This window comes from Mirounga angustirostris, unplaced genomic scaffold (assembly GCF_029215605.1).
Source record: "Mirounga angustirostris isolate CCGP_5_RB_7025 unplaced genomic scaffold, mMirAng1.0.hap1 SCAF_6, whole genome shotgun sequence".
Lineage (NCBI taxonomy): Eukaryota > Metazoa > Chordata > Mammalia > Carnivora > Phocidae > Mirounga > Mirounga angustirostris.
Genome location: NW_026991714.1, coordinates 116,920,995 through 116,939,643, shown reverse-complemented (window position 1 = coordinate 116,939,643; position 18,649 = coordinate 116,920,995). Strand labels below are relative to the sequence as shown.

Sequence of the window (18,649 nt, the reverse complement as noted above, 5' to 3'; positions counted from 1 at the left end):
CCAGAGGGCATGGTTATGGTGGCTGGTAAAGAAGGGAAGTGTTTCCCCGCCCAACGACTTACTACCAGATCCTTCTTCGGAGCTTTGCACAGACTCCCCAGTACGTTGGGGATCTCATTCGAGGCTCTGAATTGAGATGTAAACTCTGAAAACATTTTACTGCCCTCCAGCTGGAGGAAAGGACATCTCCCATGACAAGCAGGGCAGGAGCAGTCAGAGGGCTGTCTGGGGCAGGGCAAGATTCTAGTTCATTCTCACAAGAACAAAATTTAATCTACCAAGGCAAAGCAAGTTTTTGATTTTGGTGGAAAAGCACACCAGTTAAAGAATTTAAGCCATGAATATTATTGTTTTTATAACTAATAGATCCTTACAGAGCAGTGGTCCTTGGTGGGGTAATTTTGCCTATGCCCCAGGGACACTGGGCAGTGTTTGCAGGACTTCTGTCACTGTTCTCTCACTGATATCTTACAAACATCCTGTGAGTTAAGATAGGCAGGTGTAATTGTGCCCCTTTTACAGAGGTGACCAAGGCTCAGAGATGACAAGGGACCTGCCGAGGTCCCCACACAGCACAGAGCAGGTGAGCAGAGCTTTCTCCGTGGCTCAGTTCCATTAGTGTCCTCGTGCCAGGGACTAGATACTATTTTTACTCTGTGTTTTTTTTTGAAAAAAGGAATAAGATTTTCAACATTTCTTGGGAGTCAACCATGCCTCAAGTAAAGAGAACAAAATCCTTGCTGTTAGGGGAGGTGACAATCTGGGAGGGAAGCAGTTAACAGACAAGGTCATATGTAGAGCAGGCCACACCTCAGATAGTGAGTGTTGGGTGATATGGGTGAACAAAGCAAGAGGGGAGAGCAGGGAGGGGTGCTAGAGAGGGGGACGCTGAATCCAAGTGTTAGATATCATGGCCAGGACAGCCTCCAGGAGGTGACATTTGTTTCTCCAACTTTTGAGGAATAATTGACAGATATACTTGTATATATTGAAAGTGTACACTGTGATGATATAATATACATATACATTGTGGAATGATTGCTGAGATCCAGATAATTAGCACAGCCAATGTCTTACATAGTCAACTCCTTCTTCTTCTTCTTCTTTTTTTTGGTGAGAACTCTTAAGATCTACTTTCAGCAGCTTTCAAGTTTACAAACCATATTAGAAACTAAGAAGAAGGTAGTAGGAAGGGTAAAATGAAGGGGGAGAAATCAGAGGGGGAGACGAACCATGAGAGACTAAGGACTATGAGAAACAAACTGAGGGTTCTAGAGGGGAGGGGGTGGGGGGGATGGGTTAGCCCGGTGATGGATATTAAGGAGGGCACATATACGCAAACAAGGAATCATGGAACACTGCATCAGAAACTAATGATGTAATGTATGGTGACTAACATAACATAATAAAATTAAAAAAAAAAAAGAAACTATAGTCACCATGTTGTACATTAGATCTTTAGAATTTATTCATTTTATAACTAAAAGTTTGTATTCTTTGATCTGCATCTCTCTATTCCCCCCCTGCCTTCAGACCCTGGCAACTGCCATTTTCTTCTCTGTTTCTATGAAAACTCAACAGCAAAAAAACCAAATAATCCTATGAAAAATGGGCAAAGGACCTGAACGGACGTTTTTCTGAAGTATACACACAAATGGCCTAGAAGTACCTGAAAAGGGGCTCAACATTACTAATCATCAGGGAAATGCAAATCAAAACCACAATGAGGTGGCCCTTGAATAAAGATCTGAAGGAAGTGAGGGAGCGAGGGATGTAGCTGAAGCATGTGGCTATCTGAGGAAGAGATTCCAGGCAGAAGGAGCAGCAAGTGCAAAGGCCCTGTGGTGGGGTGGGCCCGGTGTGCTTGAGGAGTCAGTGTAGCTGACTGAACGCATGGGGGAGGGAGAGAGCAGAAGGAGGTGAGACCACAGATGTGAGTCGTGTGAAGGTAGGGAACAAATCATAGAGACACTTGGAAGTCATTTGAAGGACCATAGCTTTCATCAGAGAATTAGGGAGCTGCTGCAGGCCCTGAGCAGAGGTATGGTAGAATCTTTGAATTTTAACTGGATCACTGGCTGCTGTGTGGGGAACATACAGAAGGAAGGAGGCAGTGAATTTGTTCAACTTCATTTTTGTCAGTTGTTCTAATTTCTTCAAATGTTTTTGTTTTCTTTTTTTTTTTTTTTTTAATTCTGTGATGACTTTGAACAAGGAGGAAAAGTCCAGGCGTGCACGAGCATACCAAGGAGAGCTTGAAGCATGGGGCTTGTTGGTCAGGAGAGAAAAGGAGAAGGTGGCTGTGAGGGAAGAAGATGCTGGCCAAGCGCTCCCACCACGCTCCTGAGGCTGGGAGCAAAGGCACACACGCAACCCAGGATGTCAGTGCATCCACAGCTGCCCTGCGAGGACAGCAGCTGCATGGCCGGAAGGTGAGATCATATCCTCCAGGATTAGCGGGGCTTCTCGAAAAAATTCAGCCAATTATTCTCCTCTGATTAGTTTTCATTTCATCATGGTTTGTTTGTCATTACTCTACCTGTTTTAGTCAAAAGTTCACAGCCTGTTTATATTAAGATATAAGCCCTTGAACTTGGGATTCTCAGGGGTCATGTCTACAGTTTTTGCTAACTAGTATTGATGTGTGTCAAGAAAGCCACATCCTCAACTCAACAGGGCAAGGCTTTTGAACAAAATCTACTAAATCATTCTTTAGTCTTTTGGAATGAGGAATTGATTTTCCTTCTTATCATGAAACCAAAAATAGAGAAGAGTGCGGTCAATTCATCCATTTTTATTTCCTAAGAATAAAACCAATCAGGCTCAGTATATGCTTGTGTGGCTGATCCTCAGAGTAGGAGAGAGTGGGGTGTCCCCTGAGTGCTCTCGGGGAAGACGACACTTGGGAACCTCTCCGTGGCTCCCTTTCAGGTCTTTGGGACTTGCTTGCAGAAGGCAAATCAACTTCTCGTCTGAGAACCAGGTGTGATCTTCTGAGGCAGAGACATTGACAGTCAGGGTAAAATATAAAACCTGAGCAAGACATCCAAACTTGCAAGTCAGATTTGGATACCAAGGTGCTTGTTTCGGCAGCACATATGCTAAAATTGAAACAATACAGAGAAGATTAGTATGGTTCCTGCATAAGGATGACATGCAAATACATAAAGTGTTTCATATTTTTTAAAAAATTGGCCCCCAATGCATTTTGCATAGCTGGTCTTCATGGACTGTTAGAGGACAACGAGATTTGTGCTCTGTGTAACAGGCAGGTGGCATATAAAGGTGCACATTTCCAGGTTCCCTTGAAACTCAGAACATCTTGTGAAACTGGACACACTGTCCAGTGTGGGGATGGTGATGCGGAGGTTAGAAGCAGCCCCACTTCAGTCCGTTTTGCCCCACGGCTCCCCTTCATGTCCCCAGTTAAGGAGCAGAGGGTCTGGGCTCATAGATCATCATACTTGCATTGATTTTTCCCCTTAAGATAGGGAAATATTTCTCTGTATCCATGTTTCTATCAAAAATGGGAAATCAAGAGAGGCACAAGCTTCAAAAAATATTTTGGGTCTCTTCTTTGTGGAAAGACATACCCCCACGTGTCTTGGTGCACATTCTGGCTACAAGGGTTCCTTCTGCCCTGCCCATCCCCCGTTCACGGCACTGCCGGACCCCGCGGCACTGAGTGTGTGCGCATCATGGTTCATTGGCTCCTGTGCCTGTGTGATGGGGGGCCAAGATTCCCTCAGTGGGCAGTTAGGGGCCTGGCATGGGGAGCTTCTGGCCCACTGGGGGCCTGGTTTAAGTACAGCCAGACTGGCACAGTTAGGAGAGCAAAGAGGCTAAGAAACCCAGGGGTGGGTAATGACATCAGCACTTGGGCTGGGGGATGCTGGGCCTCTCCGATGAGCCAACAACCTTGACCCTCCCCGTGACACCGGATCGCGAGGATGATGCACTTAGGATCTCAGTCCCTCTGAGCCCCAGTTTCTCCCTTTGTACTGGGAGATGCTCCTCCCTGCCCTTCCAGTCTTGCCCATCTGTTGTGTCACCAAATGAGAGAGTAGGCACTTGGGGATTTCGAAAACTGCTAAATTCTCCCTAACAAGGGCAATTCCTGGCAAAGCGGGGTGAGACTGTGGAGCTTGCTCGAAGTCAGGGTGGCAGGAGTGGGGAGCAGCCTGTATGGTTGGTCTGCTTCTCTCTGGAGGACGAGGGCCAGCGAGGCTCTTGGGCCTCTCCTGCTGCATCTTCCGATGGGTCCCTGAGTAAGAACCGCCCTGAGGGAAAAGATAAGATGTTGGTGTTTGTCTGGTGCTTTGCAGTTTCCAAAGTGTTTCCCAGAACATCTTCTCCTTCTCGTCTCTTCCAGCCTCATAAAATTGGCAAGCAGGGGCAGTCTCCTGAAGTCAAAGGACCAGGTGGTTCCAAACCATTTCTCTTTCAACTGAGAACCATCACTCTATCTATCTATCTATCTATCTATCTATCTATCTATCTATCTATCTATCTATCTATCTTTAATTGCTTTGTTTAAGCTAATGAATAAAAAGAGTGCATTGCTAATATCCTGTGCCTGACGAGGTTACTGTGGCAAGGCCAGCACCCCAAACCTGCAGGCTGTGTGACTCCCTGCTGCTCCTGGGGGGCCCTGAGACCCGCTCTGGCCCTCACCTGGCAGTAGCTCTTACCTTAGCTCAATGCCACCAATATTCTCTCTAGGAAGCTGTGCACGTCCCTTACTTTGTATGTCTCCTGAACCTTAAATTTAATACAATTTATCACGTGGTGGGCACAAGCGACCAGGACAGAAGGGTTTTAGAAAAGCCAAGGCTCTAGATGCACTCTCTGTTCATCGGTCCTCTGTCACCCGCCCCCTGGGCACCTGCGGGAGGGCAGCTTTGAGGAATTCCCCAGAACGCTGCCCAGCCCTGTTGCCTCCATGTTGGAGGTATGGTTCCCACCATTTCCTACAGGAGATTTGGCCCCACTTTATCATCCCTGACATTTACAGCAGGAGATTGGGGTCGCCGGGAATCCTGGGCTGGGACACATGGGCCCTGACTTGCACGGGGGAACTCAGAAGGCAAGTAGAGAAGTTCCAAGCAACTCAATCCCCAGAAGGTACCTGAGGATCAATAAAGCAGTAATCCCCACCTAGCTGAGGCTGCCGGTGCGTGTTTACAGAGCCATTCCCGGCCGGTGATTTACAGCGGCCTCGCTTCAGAGGAGGTCCTGAGGCTGGAGCTTTGTGGCTCTCGGAAACACGGACAGCTCGCCCTGGGGGACACAGTCTCCCCACACAGCCTCTCTTCCTCCCGTCCTCCTCTCTCCCTTCTGTCCTTTTAAAGAATAACCTTACTGAGATATAACACACATTCCATACAATTCACCGATCGCAAGCGTGCCATGTGATGGTTTTCAGTGTATTCATAGAAATGCGCGACTGTCCTTACAGTCAACTTAAGAATATTCTCCTCACTTCCCTCAAAACCCCGTACACATGAGAAGTCAGCCCTCTCCCCCAGCCAGGACACCATCATTAGGCAGCCACGAATCTAACTTTCTGTCTCAATGGATTTTCCCATTGTGGACATTTACATGAATGGAATCGTGCAGTATGTGGTCCTTTGCGGCTGCCTTCTCGCAATTAGTGTAAGGCTTTTGCGGTTGACCCATGTTGTAGCAGATGTCGGTATGGCAGCCAAATGTGCCAGTAATCCCGCTCCCAGGCATAAAACCAAGAACAATGAAAATACACGTCCACACACACACCCGTGCCTGAATGTCCACAGCAGCATTCTTCATCGTAGCCCCAAAGTGGAAACCACTTACATATTCAAGTGTTGAAAGAGTACACAGAATGGAATCTGTTTAATGGACTATTATTTGCAAATAAAAAGAATGATGTAGGGTGTCCGGCATGGGTCGACCTTGAAGACTTGCAAAGCAAAAGAAGCCGTTCATAGTCACCACATATCGCACGATTCCATTTCTGTGAAGGGTCCAGAAAGGACAAATCCCTAAAGAGAGAAGGTAGACCAGTAGTTGTCCAGGGCTGGGGGGAGGGGGAGGCAACGCCTGCTCCTGGATACAGAGTTTCCATGCCAGCGGACGTGCTCTGGAACTGCACCGTGGTGTTGGCGGCACAGGCTGGGGACTGCGCAAAAAAAAATCACTGAACTCTACGTGTTAGATGGGCGGTTTCATAGTACGTGAATTATACCCCGACAGAGAGCGTGAAGGACTGATGCAGGAGAGGGAGGAAGTGAAGGAGACCGGCGAGGGGCTTGTGTTGTGGGGGAGATGGCAAAGCTCCAGCTCTCTGGGCTCCTGTCTGCTCCACACGGCTTTGGGCTCCAGAACTGGCACAGCGGGAGTCACCCCGAGCTCTCACAGGTGGTAGGAAGGAGAACTGGCTTGAGGCCCCAGCATGGGGGAAAAACACAGTGGGGCAGTGTCTTAGGTCCCCACCCCCGCCAGCCGAAGAAGGAGAACCCAGACCCAGTGTTTCCCATCCCCACCTACCATGGGAGATACCCAGTAGGCTCTTCCCTTTCTGTATGGCATGAGAGTTCCTGTAACACCACATGCTAGAGGGATCAATTGGGAACCCCATTCCCCATAAACAGCCAGGGCAGAGCTCTCTACCCCAGGCTTGAAACGTCGCTCCTCCACTGAGAGGCTTCCTGGACCTGGGGGCTTAGGCAAGGGGCTAGCTTCTTTGTTCCCCTAGGGCTAAGACCCTGTTCTCCCACTAGAGACCCTGAGCGGGGAGAGGAGTCATCATCACAATAAGGGAATCTTGTCACAATAAGCATCTGGCCAGAGAAACCTCTTGTACCCTTGGACGAGAACTCCCCTACCTGCCAGGAGATACAGTGCCCCATCTGGAACCACACCTATCTCCTCAGGTAGCACCAGCAGGGCCCAGTGGGAGCCCCAGAAGCACCAGGTAAACAGGCAGACTGGAACCAAGAGCCCTGACAATTAAACTGTCATTGGAACCACAGGCCACAGAATAGGCCAATAGCTGTGTGCTAAAACTAAACAGGATAACGGCCTGCTAAAATAATAGGTTGAAATAGGACCCAGAGTCTCCTAACATCCACCATCAACACACTTCCATGTGGGCATGATTGAGTCCCATACTGCCTGTGAGCATCTCTGGGAACACAAGGGTTGTGCTTTTTGTTACACATAAAATTTTTCTTTTGTTTTTTTCCAGATTCAAAATTATACATGTGCATTGTAGGAAATCTAGAAAATAGAGACAAAGAAGAAATTGTAAATCACCTGTAATCTTACCACTCAGAAAAAATGCATGTTGCGTGTGTGTGTGTATGTGTGTGTGTATTGATATTAACCATACATCCTTTCAATCTCTGTGTCTTTAGATGCAGAAAGGAAGTTTTTCTTTTATAGAAAATACCATTATTCAGGGCACCTGGGTAGCTCAGTCAGTTAAGCATCTGACCCTGATTTTGACTCAGATCATGATCGTGAGATTGAGCCTCATGTCCAACTGTGCACTCAGTGTGGAGTTTGCTTGAGATTCTCCCTCTCCCTCTGCCCCTCCCCCCACTCAAGCACACACTCTCTCAAATAAGTAAATTTAAAAAATCTTAAAAAAATACCATTATTCTATGTATAACATATTTGTAACTTGCCTTTTCCTATAGCATATATTCCTTCTCTAAATTATTAAATGCCTTTCTGTATAATTTCCAGTGGTTGCATGTATTTAGTGACCTTTCTGTGAAGAATGTATATCAGTTACTTCTGGACCATCTACCCTTGGCACAGTATACCATAGGTGCTCAATAAATGTTGGGTGAATGAATTGATAGAGCTCTGTGGCCAGGCTGAGGGCCACAGTGCCTGATGAGTCTCTTCATTGGGCATTTCACATGTTCCAGCCCAGCCCTGTAAAGGAAGAAAGGGCCTGTTTCCAGGCTTATGGAAAATCTTCAGGTACCAGCTGGAGTCATGGCTCCCATGTTGAAGATTCTCTCCTGGGCAAGAGGCCCTTTCACTCCAGTGTTTCCAAACGGAGTGTGACTCAGCCTTGGTACCCCAGGTCTCCCAGAAAGGAGGACCCACTCCTGACCCACCCAGAGAAGCCCAGCTGCAGTCGCAGACAATTGGCAATTCTGCCTTCCCATCCTGACTCCTGCTTATACCTTCAGGCCATTGTGCCTTTGCTCAGGTTGTGTTTCAATCTGAAACATCCACCCTGCATTTCCCATTGGAAAACCCTAATCTGATGTCAAGACCCACTTCCAGGTACACCTCTTCAGTGGATCTTCTCTGACCCCTTCCGGCACCTCCCCTGTACTCCCCTGTACTCCTTGCACTTGGTGTAAGAAAGCATCAAACAAAAGCCTTGGCCATCTGTTGGGCAAGTGTGTTCTTGGATCTGTTCTACTCATTAGACTACAGATCCCCAGCCCGACTTCAGCCCTCAGTAAATGCTCCTTGGAAGGATTAATTGGTAGGACGGGACTGACCTGCCTCTGCAGAGGGGCAGAAGGCGTCATGTTCTCTAACCACTGGGCCAACCAAACATCTTCTTGGGCAGAGGGCTTCAAACCTGACAGCACCTGACCTTGCAGCTCTAGAGGTAGAGAAACGGCAGCTGCCTGGAGTGGGGCTGGTACTACCCAGGGAACATGTGCCCTTGCTTTGCTGCCTAGGATACCAGAGAGTTGCCAGAGCAGAGAGAAGACAACGATATTTTGGCATGCTTCCTAACCATGGTTTATGAAAGGGAAAGTCATCTTTATTGCATTTATTTAGGGAAGGGGGTTATAAGCACTTCATCTGGTGTTCACTTCAGAGCAGCTGTTTGGTATTACCAAGGAGAAAGACAAGTGACTTGTGCTCCTTGTTCCAAGCCAGAGAATCCAACTCAATAGACACAATGGCGTCTCTTGTGACAGGCAGGGTTCTTGGAGCTGGGCAGTTTTCTCCCAAATCCCTTCAGTCCATGTCCCAAGATCTTTTTTTCTTTTAACCCTAAGGCTTCATTTAGCCAACAGCTATTTCTTGGTGCTGATTCTGGGGTTGGTCCAGGGCTGGACTGGAGGCTGGAGCTCAGAGATGTGTCAGACAGGAGCTGCCATGTTGCAATGGATTTTCCACTATGAGAGAGCACAGGAGAAGAGGTTTAGTTACAAGCAATAGACACTGATTCTGGCTAGCATAAGCAGCAAAAGAATTTGTTGGATGTATATAGAGACACTCCCAGAATTCATAGGAAGGCTGGTGAGCAGACTTGGAGAACTGACTGGAACCAAGGGAAGCTAAATAACAGGAAACATATCAGCCATGGGAGCCATTTTTTTTTTTTTTTCCAGATGACACCGGTGGGCCTTTGGCTGTGCGGAATATTTTCTCAAGTGTCCCTGAGTGTTTGGGTCACTCTCTCAAGATTCAGTGTACTAAATGGAAGGAGCAGATTGGCCAAATCCAGGCCATCTACCTGAACTCTAGGTGATAGAAAGCAGGGAGGAATAGCTGGTCTTTTGGATTCCTTAGGGGGTGGCAGGGTGGAGAGACCCTGCCCACAGCTAGCATTTCTGTTGAGATTTCTTCCTTTAAAATTGTTCTTACGGTTGTAGAGGAGAGACACTTGGGATCTTCAAAAGTAAGGATGATGTTCTATTTCTTAAGCTAGATGTGAATTTTAGTAGGACACTATCCAACTCAGTACAGTGGGATAAATAAATACATTACTCCCAGACCTCACTAGAAAGCAAGCCTTAGATGCAAGCTGTGGGAGAGTCTGTCTGTCGCAAATCCCAGATTGTGCAGATAGATGCCTTTTAAAGGTGCTTGCATTTTGAATATTTTATTTTCCAGTGACTTCATTTCAAATTCAAATTTAAAGTTCCCGGTGGTCAAGGTTATCTGTTTTTCTGTGTACTGTTAAGGCAGAGTTTGCTCAAATCTCACAAAGAAATACTTTGACCTGCCATTAACTGGAAGAAACACATTTTTACTCTTGAGAAACCTGAAGTCAAATCTCTGTGGGTTTTCTAGCCAAGTAACAAGGATGTGGAATCCAAAAAGATGGTGGTCCTGAGCTGTCTAGTCATATCTTTCTTTAAATTACTTCTGAACCACAAAGTTACTCTGTGGAGTGGAGAATGATTGCCAAGCTTTTCATGGTGTTCTCATAGCCTTTTCTTTCATAAGTGTTTGGTGAAACAGCTCAAGAGTGCACATCTGATTAATATCAGAAACATTTTCAGTGTCACTCATTGTCTTTATTAACTATCACCCATTTCCCCCACCTGGATAACCTAAACTTACAATCTGACGAGTGTCATTAGTTTCAGTCACTGTGGCAAATATTCACTTACTCAACATGTATTTTTGAATACCTACCAAGCTCCATAGCCAAGGGAATGAGGACAAATGAGACCTGATCTTTTCCTAAAGATTATGTTCTGGGGCAGAAGATAGATCAGCAAAAGACAACTAGAATTCAGAGTGGTAAGAGCTCTGAATGGATTAATTACAGAGCACCACAGGGGTATGTGCCAAGGATGTCTCCACTCCGGCCTGGAAAATTGAGACCAGTGGCCCAGGCTGGGGCGATGAGAGTGTAAATAGAGGAGAAAGGAAGCCTGGGACAAAGTATAGGGGGCAGAACTGCTTGGAACCTCAACTGCGTGAATGTGGAGTGGCAGAGATGTGGGAAGAAAAACCACAGGGAGACCCGTTTGGGCTGCCTGATAAAGAGATTCCTGTCTTTAATATAAAAATAGGAAGATGAACCATTTCAGGAATCGGCATGGAAGAGAATAAGTTCAGTTCTTGAAATACTGTGTTTTTTTGTTGCCAGAGGAATGTTTAAGAGAAACTTTCCAATTGAGAGCTTAAATCCTCAGAGTGCTGGGAGGGAGATTTATATTTCAAAGTCATCAGAGTATACATGACCCATGAATGGATGAGTGCATTCAGAGAGACTAGGTCCAGTGAGATGATAGTTATTTTAGGACAGGACCGAAGGCACACCTACTGCTAGCAGATGGGATGGGAAGGAAACATCCTCAAGGGAGGCAGAGAAGGAGTAGTCTGCCAGAGAACAGTCAATATTTTGTCAGAACTTTTAGCTCCCTGGTAAATCTCTATTTACAGAATGTGGTGGCTATTTGATTTGACTCAGAGCTCGTCTAAGCTCAGCTGGGGATGAAAAATGGGGAAGACAAAAAGGAAACCTACTCTCAGGACCGTATTGAACCGATACCAAACTGCTGGCAACATCTCAGCCACCTAAGGCTGTGATTTCATTTAAGGAAAACGAGACCCTGATTGGGAATTTAAAAAGAAATTCTGGCAAACTAGACCACCATAGGGAATTTCGAAAAACTCTGACATATTCCTGGAGATCTAAAAGCCAGCACACATGCACAAAGGCCGAGGCAAGGAGAAGTCACCTGTCCAGTTTACAACAAAAAATTATGAAATGTGCAAAGAAGCAAGAAAATATGCCACATACACAGAAAAAAAGAAAGGAAAAAAGCTGGCAACAGAAAATGTCCTTGAGAGGGCACAGATTTTGTACTTAGTATGCAAAGAATTTAAATCAGTTATTATAAATATGTTCAAATAACGAAAAGAAAGCATGCACAAAGAATTAAAATAAAAGTATGACAGAGCGCCTGGGTGGCTCAGTTGGTTAAGTGACTGCCTTCGGCTCAGGTCATGATCCTGGAGTCCCTGGATCGAGTCCCGCATCGGGCTCCCTGCTCAGCAGGGAGTCTGCTCCCTCTGACCCTCACCCCTCTCATGCTCTCTCTCTCATTCTCTCTCTCAAATAAATAAATAAAATCTTTAAAAATAAAATAAAATAAAAGTATGACAATGATGCCTCACCAAATACAGAATGTCAGTGAAGAGAAAAATTGTATATATACATAAATAGAAGTTTTGAAATTGAAGTGAAAAAGTCACTGGAGGAACTCAAGAACATATTTGAGCTGGAAAAAAAAGAATCAATAAGCTTAAAGATTATCCAGTCTGAGAAGCAGAAAGAACAAATAATGAAGAAAAATGAATAGAACCTCAGAGGTCTGTGGGACACCAGCAAACATACCAACATATGCAAAATAGGAGTCCCAGACAGAGATGAGAAAAGAAAGAGACAGAGAATAATTTAATAAAGTATCTGAAAACTTCTCAAATTTGATGAAAAACATTAATCTACACATCCAAATAGAACAAAATCCAAAAGATCCACTATAGACATATCACAGTCAAATTAATGAAATTCAAAGACAAAGAGAAAATATTAAAAACAGTAAAAGAGAAGCAGTTTATTAAGTACAAGGAATACTCAATAATATTAACAGCTGGCTTCTCATCAGAAACCAGAGGTCAGAAAACAATGGGATGACATCTTCAAAGTATTGAAAGAAAAAGCCTATTAAGCAAAAATTCTTTATCTAGCTAAACTCTCCTGCAGATCGAAAGGGAAATTAAAGCATTTCCAGATAAATAAAAACTAAGAATTAGTTGCTAGCACACCTGAAAACAAAAAAATAAAACACAAAACAAAACAAAAACCAAAAAACTAACCAGAATTCTTTAGGCTAAAATGAAAGGACACTAGACAATAATTCGAATCCACACAAAGGAAAAAGCAGCAGTAAAAATAACCATGTATTATGAAAGACAATATAAACATGTTTTTGTTTGTAAATCTTTTCTCCTCTGTCTTAAAATACTGCATTAAAATAAATATAAAACTGTATCATATACATATAAAAATATAATTTTATATATAAACATAAAACATATATAAATATAAACTTATATAAACATATAAAATATAATTTTTATGAAAATAATAGCACCAAGGATGAGGTAGGGAATGAAGTAATAGTGGAGCAAAGTTTTATACACTCTTAAAATGCTACTTGCAATCCCAGGCCAATGACTGAGAAAATAACTTGGAAAAGTCTGGAAAAAGAAATAACAAAGGAATTAAAATGCTACACTAGGAACTGTCTATTTAACACCACGAAGATTGAGAAATCAAGCAATAGAGAAACACTAGCAAAAGCTATAGGACATATATAAAAGAAATGGCAAAATAGCAAACAAGAATCTCACATTATAAGCAATTATGTTATTTATAAATGGATTAAATGCCCCAATCAAAAGACAGAGACTGGAAGAATGTATTAAAAATTATCCAACTGTCTAAGAGAGACATATTTTATATTCAAAGACATAAATAAAGAATAGAAAAAGATATACCACACAAAGAGCACACAAAAGAGAACTTTAAGACAAAAATCATCACTAGATACAAAGAAAGACCTTATAATAATATCAGGGTTAATCCATTCAGGAAATATAATGATTGTAAACATTTATGAATGTAACCACAAAGACTCAAAATACGTGATGCAAAAAATGACAGAATTGAAGAGAGAAATAGACAATCAACAATAATATTTGGAGGCTTCAATACCCTAATATCAGTAAAGAATAAAACAACTGGGCAGAAGTTCAACAACAAAATAGAACACTTGAATAACTCTATAAACCAAATAAATGCATCTTGAAAAAAACACTATAAACTATATAAATGCATATGAATTATTCTCCATATGCCAGTCCGCAAAATACGTCTTCATAAATTTAACAGGATTGCAACGATACATTTATTTTCTCCACTTCAAAGGACTGAAATTAGAAATGAACAACAGAAAAAAATTTGAGAAATCCCCAAGTTTGTCTAAATTAACCAACATATTCCTAAATAATCAATAAGTCAAAAAGGAATCACAGGAGAAATTTGAAAAAACAAGTTTGAACAGCTTAAACAACCATCAAGTGATGAATGTAAACAGGTAGTATATCTACTTAAGTTCAAAATCTGCAGGGTAGGCTGGCAGGCTGGAGACACAGGAAGAGCCAGTATTGCAGTTCAAGTCTGAAGGCCTGCTGCAGAATTCCCTCTTGCTTTTAGGGAGGTCAGTTTTTTGTTCTATTAAGGCCTTCAACTAACTGGATGAGGGCAACCCACATTATGGAGCACAATTGTTTTATTCTAAGTCCACCTATTTAAATGTAAATCTCATCCTAAAACACCTAACAGAAACACCAAAACCATAAGAAACAAAGAGAAAATAAATAAAATGATAGAGGATTTAATTGCTAATTTATCAATACTTGCCTTCAATATAAATAGTATAAACCTACCAATCAAAAGAGAGAGATTGGCAGAGTGAATAAAATAACTCAAGTAAATGCTGTTTCTAAGAAATGGACTTAAATTGCAATGACATGCAATCAGAGAAAGACATGTATCATATGACCTCACTGATATGAGGAATTTTTAATCTCAGGAAACAAACTGAGGGTTGCTGGAGTGGGGGGTGGGGTGGGAGGGAAGGGGTGGCTGGGTGATAGACACTGGGGAGGGTATGTGCTATGGTGAGCGCTGTGAATTGTGCAAGACTGTTGAATCTCAGATCTGTACCTCTGAAACAAATAATGCAATATATGTTAAGAAAAAAAAAAAAGAAGAAGATAGCAGGAGGGGAAGAATGAAGGGGGGAAATCAGAGGGGGAGATGAACCATGAGAGAGGATGGACTCTGAGAAACAAACTGAGGGTTCTAGAGGGGAGGGGGGTGGGAGGATGGGTTAGCCTGGTGATGGGTATTAAAGAGGGCACGTTCTGCATGGAGCAGTGGGTGTTATGCGCAAACAATGAATCATGGAACACTACATCTAAGACTAATGATGTATGGTGATTAACATAACAATAAAAAATTAAAAAAAATTGCAATGACATGGGCAGATTGAAAGTTAAATGATAGAAAAATATGCTATGCAAATATTAGTAAAAAAGAGTGACTATGGGGTGCCTGGGTGGCTCAGTCATTAAGCATCTGCCTTCGGCTCAGGTCATGATCTCAGGGTTCTGGGATCAAGCCCCACATTGAGCTCCCTGCTTGGCGGGAAGCCTGCTTCTCCCTCTCCCACTCCCCCTGCTTGTGTTCCCTCTCTCACTGTGCCTCTCTCTGTCAAATAAATAAATAAAATCTTTAAAAAAAAAAGAGTGACTATATTAATTTCTGATAAAGTAGTCTTTAGCACAAAGAAAGTACTAGAGCTAAGATGCATGTTACATGGTGGTAAACATAGCAATCTACTAGAAAGATATAATGAAACTAAATATGTACATACCAAACAATAGAGCCTCAAAATATATAAAGCAAAACTGATAAAGCTGAAAAGAAATAGAGAAATCCAAATGAACAAAATTACAAGATGAACCTTGAGCTAAACCTCACATTTTATACAAAAATTAACTCAAAGTGAATCTGAGTTAAATGTAAAATGTAAAACTAGAAAACTCTTTGAAATAAAACATAGGAGAAAATCTTCAGTATCTAAGAATAGAGGAATAGTTCTTAGATTTGACAACAAAGATGTGACTCATAGGGCGCCTGGGTGGCTCAGTTGGTTGGGCGACTGCCTTCGGCTCAGGTCATGATCCTGGAGTCCCCGGATCGAGTCCCGCATCGGGCTCCCTGCTCGGCGGGGAGTCTGCTTCGTCCTCTGACCCTATCCCCTCTCATGTGTTCTCTCTCTCTGTCAAATAAATAAATAAAATCTTAAAAAAAAAAAAAAAAAGATGTGACTCATAAAAGGAGAAATTGACACACTGAGCCACATCCAAAACAAAATCTTTTGCTCTGTGTGGATGAGAAGACAAACTATATACTGGGGAAAAAAATGTTTGCAAACCACATATCTTATAAAGAACTAATATCTAGAAGAAAGCTCTCAAAACCTACCAGTAAAAAGACCACAATCTAATTAGAAAATGGGCAAAGGTTATGAACAGACATTTCACTGAAGACCATATACAGATGACAAATAATCACATGAAAATATGTTCAACATCATTAGATATTAGGGAAATACAAATTAAAACCCATAATGGGATAATCACTATGTATCTATCAGAATGGTGAAAATTAAAAACAGTGATGATGATAACACCATATGCTGGTGAGGTTGTGGAGAAACTGCCTCACTCTTACATTACTTGTAGAAATGTAAAATGTTGTAGGCACTCTGAAAAACATTTTGGCAGTTTCATATAAAATTAACCATACAACTAACGTACAACCCAGCAATTGCATTCTTGGGCATTTATTCAGAGAAGTGGAAACTTATGTGCATTTAAAAACCCGTATCCAAATGTACAAAGTGGCTTTATTCATAATAGTCAAAAACTGGAAGGAGCCCAGATACCCTTCAATGGATGAATGATTAAACAAACTGTGGTTTATCCATACCATGAATATATTACTCAGTAATAAGAAGGAAACAACTATTGACACATGCAATAGCTTGGATGGATCTCAAGAGAATTTGCTGAATGAAAAAAACCAATCTCCAAAAATTGCATACTGTATGATTCCATTTATATAACATGCTTACAATGATAAAATTATAGGGATGGAGAACAAATTGGTGGTCACCCGGAGTTAGAGACAGGCGATGGAGAAGGGAGGTGAATGTGGTCATAAAGATAGAACTGTTCTGTATTTTGACTCTAGTTATGAATAAACAAACCTACATGTGATAAAATTGTATGAAGCTAAACACACACACAAATGAATAAAAAAAAAAACTAGTGAAACTGAATAAGATTTGGGGCTTGTAGCAATGTCAATATTGTGTTTATGACATTATACTATCGTTTTGCAGAATGCTAGCATTGGGAGAATTTGTATAAACAGTACATGGGACCTTGCTGTATTATTTCTTATCACTGCATGTAAATGTATAGTTAAATCAGTAAAAGTTTATATTAAAAACAACAGCTTCCTTTCCAACCAGGGCCCGGCAGAATGGCACCCACAAAGAAGGGCGGCAAGATGAAGAAGTGCTGTTCTGCCATCGACCAGGTAATGACCCGAGAATACACCACTGACATTCAGAGGCACATTCATGGAGTAAGCTTCAAGAAGCGTGCCCGTCGGGCACTCAAAGAGATCTGGAAATTTGCCATGAAGGAGATGGGAACTCCAGATGTGTGCATTGATACCAGGTTCAACAAATCTGTCTGGGCCAAAGGAATAAGGAATGTTCTAAACTGTATCCATGTGTGGTTGTCCAGAAAACATAACGAGGATGAAGTTTCACCAAACAAGCTCTATACATTGGCTATCTATGTACCTGTCACCACTTTCAAAAATCTACAGGCAGTTAATGTGGATGAGAACTAATCACTGATTGTCAAATACAGGTATAAAACTGCCAAAAACAAACAAGCAAACAAACAAACAAACAACAACAAAAAAGACCAAGGAAAGGTGGAAATTATAGGGGAAGAATCCAGAGAATAATAATTAAAAGATGAGGAAGTCAAGAGGTTCTGATGAAAAGGACAAAATAAAATATATTTCAAGTACATTATTCCAGGAAAAAAAGAAGGTTGTAAGCCATGCTTCCTTCTTCCATTCACTCTGAGCTCAGTCCCACATGCCTCTGCATGGGCCCCCCGCCAAGGGCCCCATACTACCCAGAGAAGCACACCCACACCTAGCAACTATCATTTGACTATGGAGCTTTCCAGGGCCCAAGGGCCCCTTACAAAGTTGAGAGAGAAAGTTGCTACCTAGAAATGGGGCCAAACTTAGGGACAATTCATTTCCTATACTTACCAAATTCAGTAACTGATTTCCATTATTACCTTCCATCTTGCTTTTTTAGGATGCCCAGTTTTAGGTGAGTTACCACCAAGGTTGATCTTCTTCTGGATATTAGGAGTCAAGCCTAGATTTTCAATGAAACAGAATGGTGTTCCTGAGCCTCCTTTCTCTCCAAAGAACTTGGAAGGAGAGCATGATTACCCACCTGCACGATTTGGGATCCTAGTGTCCAAAGTCTGAGTCTTGGGTGTCCATATAGCCTATGACAGTGGCAGGGATCGGGGGTTAGACATGTTCTGATTTTCTGTTCCTTTTGGGAATGACTTTAATAGTGGGGTTGAGTTAGTTCTGTATACTAGTTCCAGACAAGTTAACAGGTAAGGGGTTAGAAGGGGACATGGGAAAGGTTTCCAGGCTTGGGGTAGACAGCATAGTGAAGAGATAAGCTCACAGTTCTGGAATCTGCCCGGCTCAGATGGAGCCTGGACTCTCACTCACAGTGTGACTTGACCTGTGAGATGGGAAGGACAATGCTTGTCATGTATCAGAGCCTGGGTAAGCTTTGGGGGTGGGGGTCGGTGGGTAATTACTTAATAATTCACTTGTGCTCTGTGAAGGAGGACAGGATCAAGGAGGCAGCTGGACCCTAAGGTTAGTTCTGTGGAAAGGCAGCCTCCAGCCGGACTGATAGCGGATGGACACAGGACCCTGGGCTCAGGATGCCCAGACCTATAAGCATGACTTCCTAAATCACTTGTGGTGACACCCGAATCTGCTGGTAAATGTAGTTTCTTGGGCAAAGCCTTATTTTCAGCATGGCCCACTTGCTCCCATCTCTTTCTGCTCTCCTCCAGTTTCTGGGGCTCAGATGGGAGGCCATTCCTAGCCCCCCAGAATCTTCTGACTTGTCCTTCTTTTACCTTCCCCCAGAGTTGTCCTCCGCGGTGCTTC

The 18,649-nt window shown here is 42.9% G+C and overlaps 1 long non-coding RNA gene and 1 other non-coding gene across 3 annotated transcripts in view; both read left to right on the top strand.

Moving 5' to 3' along the window:
• LOC123845516 (uncharacterized) overlaps positions 1-17,738 on the top strand; it is a 72,058-nt gene extending 54,320 nt beyond the window's left edge. The window contains exons 2-3 of one of the 2 annotated variants that reach the window (XR_010412506.1): positions 2,216-2,432; positions 16,884-17,738. This is a non-coding gene — a long non-coding RNA (uncharacterized LOC123845516). Of the gene's footprint in view, positions 1-2,215; positions 2,433-4,372; positions 4,548-16,883 lie in introns of those variants that run through there. The other variant, XR_010412505.1, reaches the window with a different exon arrangement.
• Positions 3,078-3,184, top strand: LOC123847181 (U6 spliceosomal RNA). The gene has a single exon (XR_006791435.1). It is a non-coding gene; the product is annotated as a U6 spliceosomal RNA (small nuclear RNA).
• Positions 17,739-18,649: the final 911 nt, after the last annotated feature.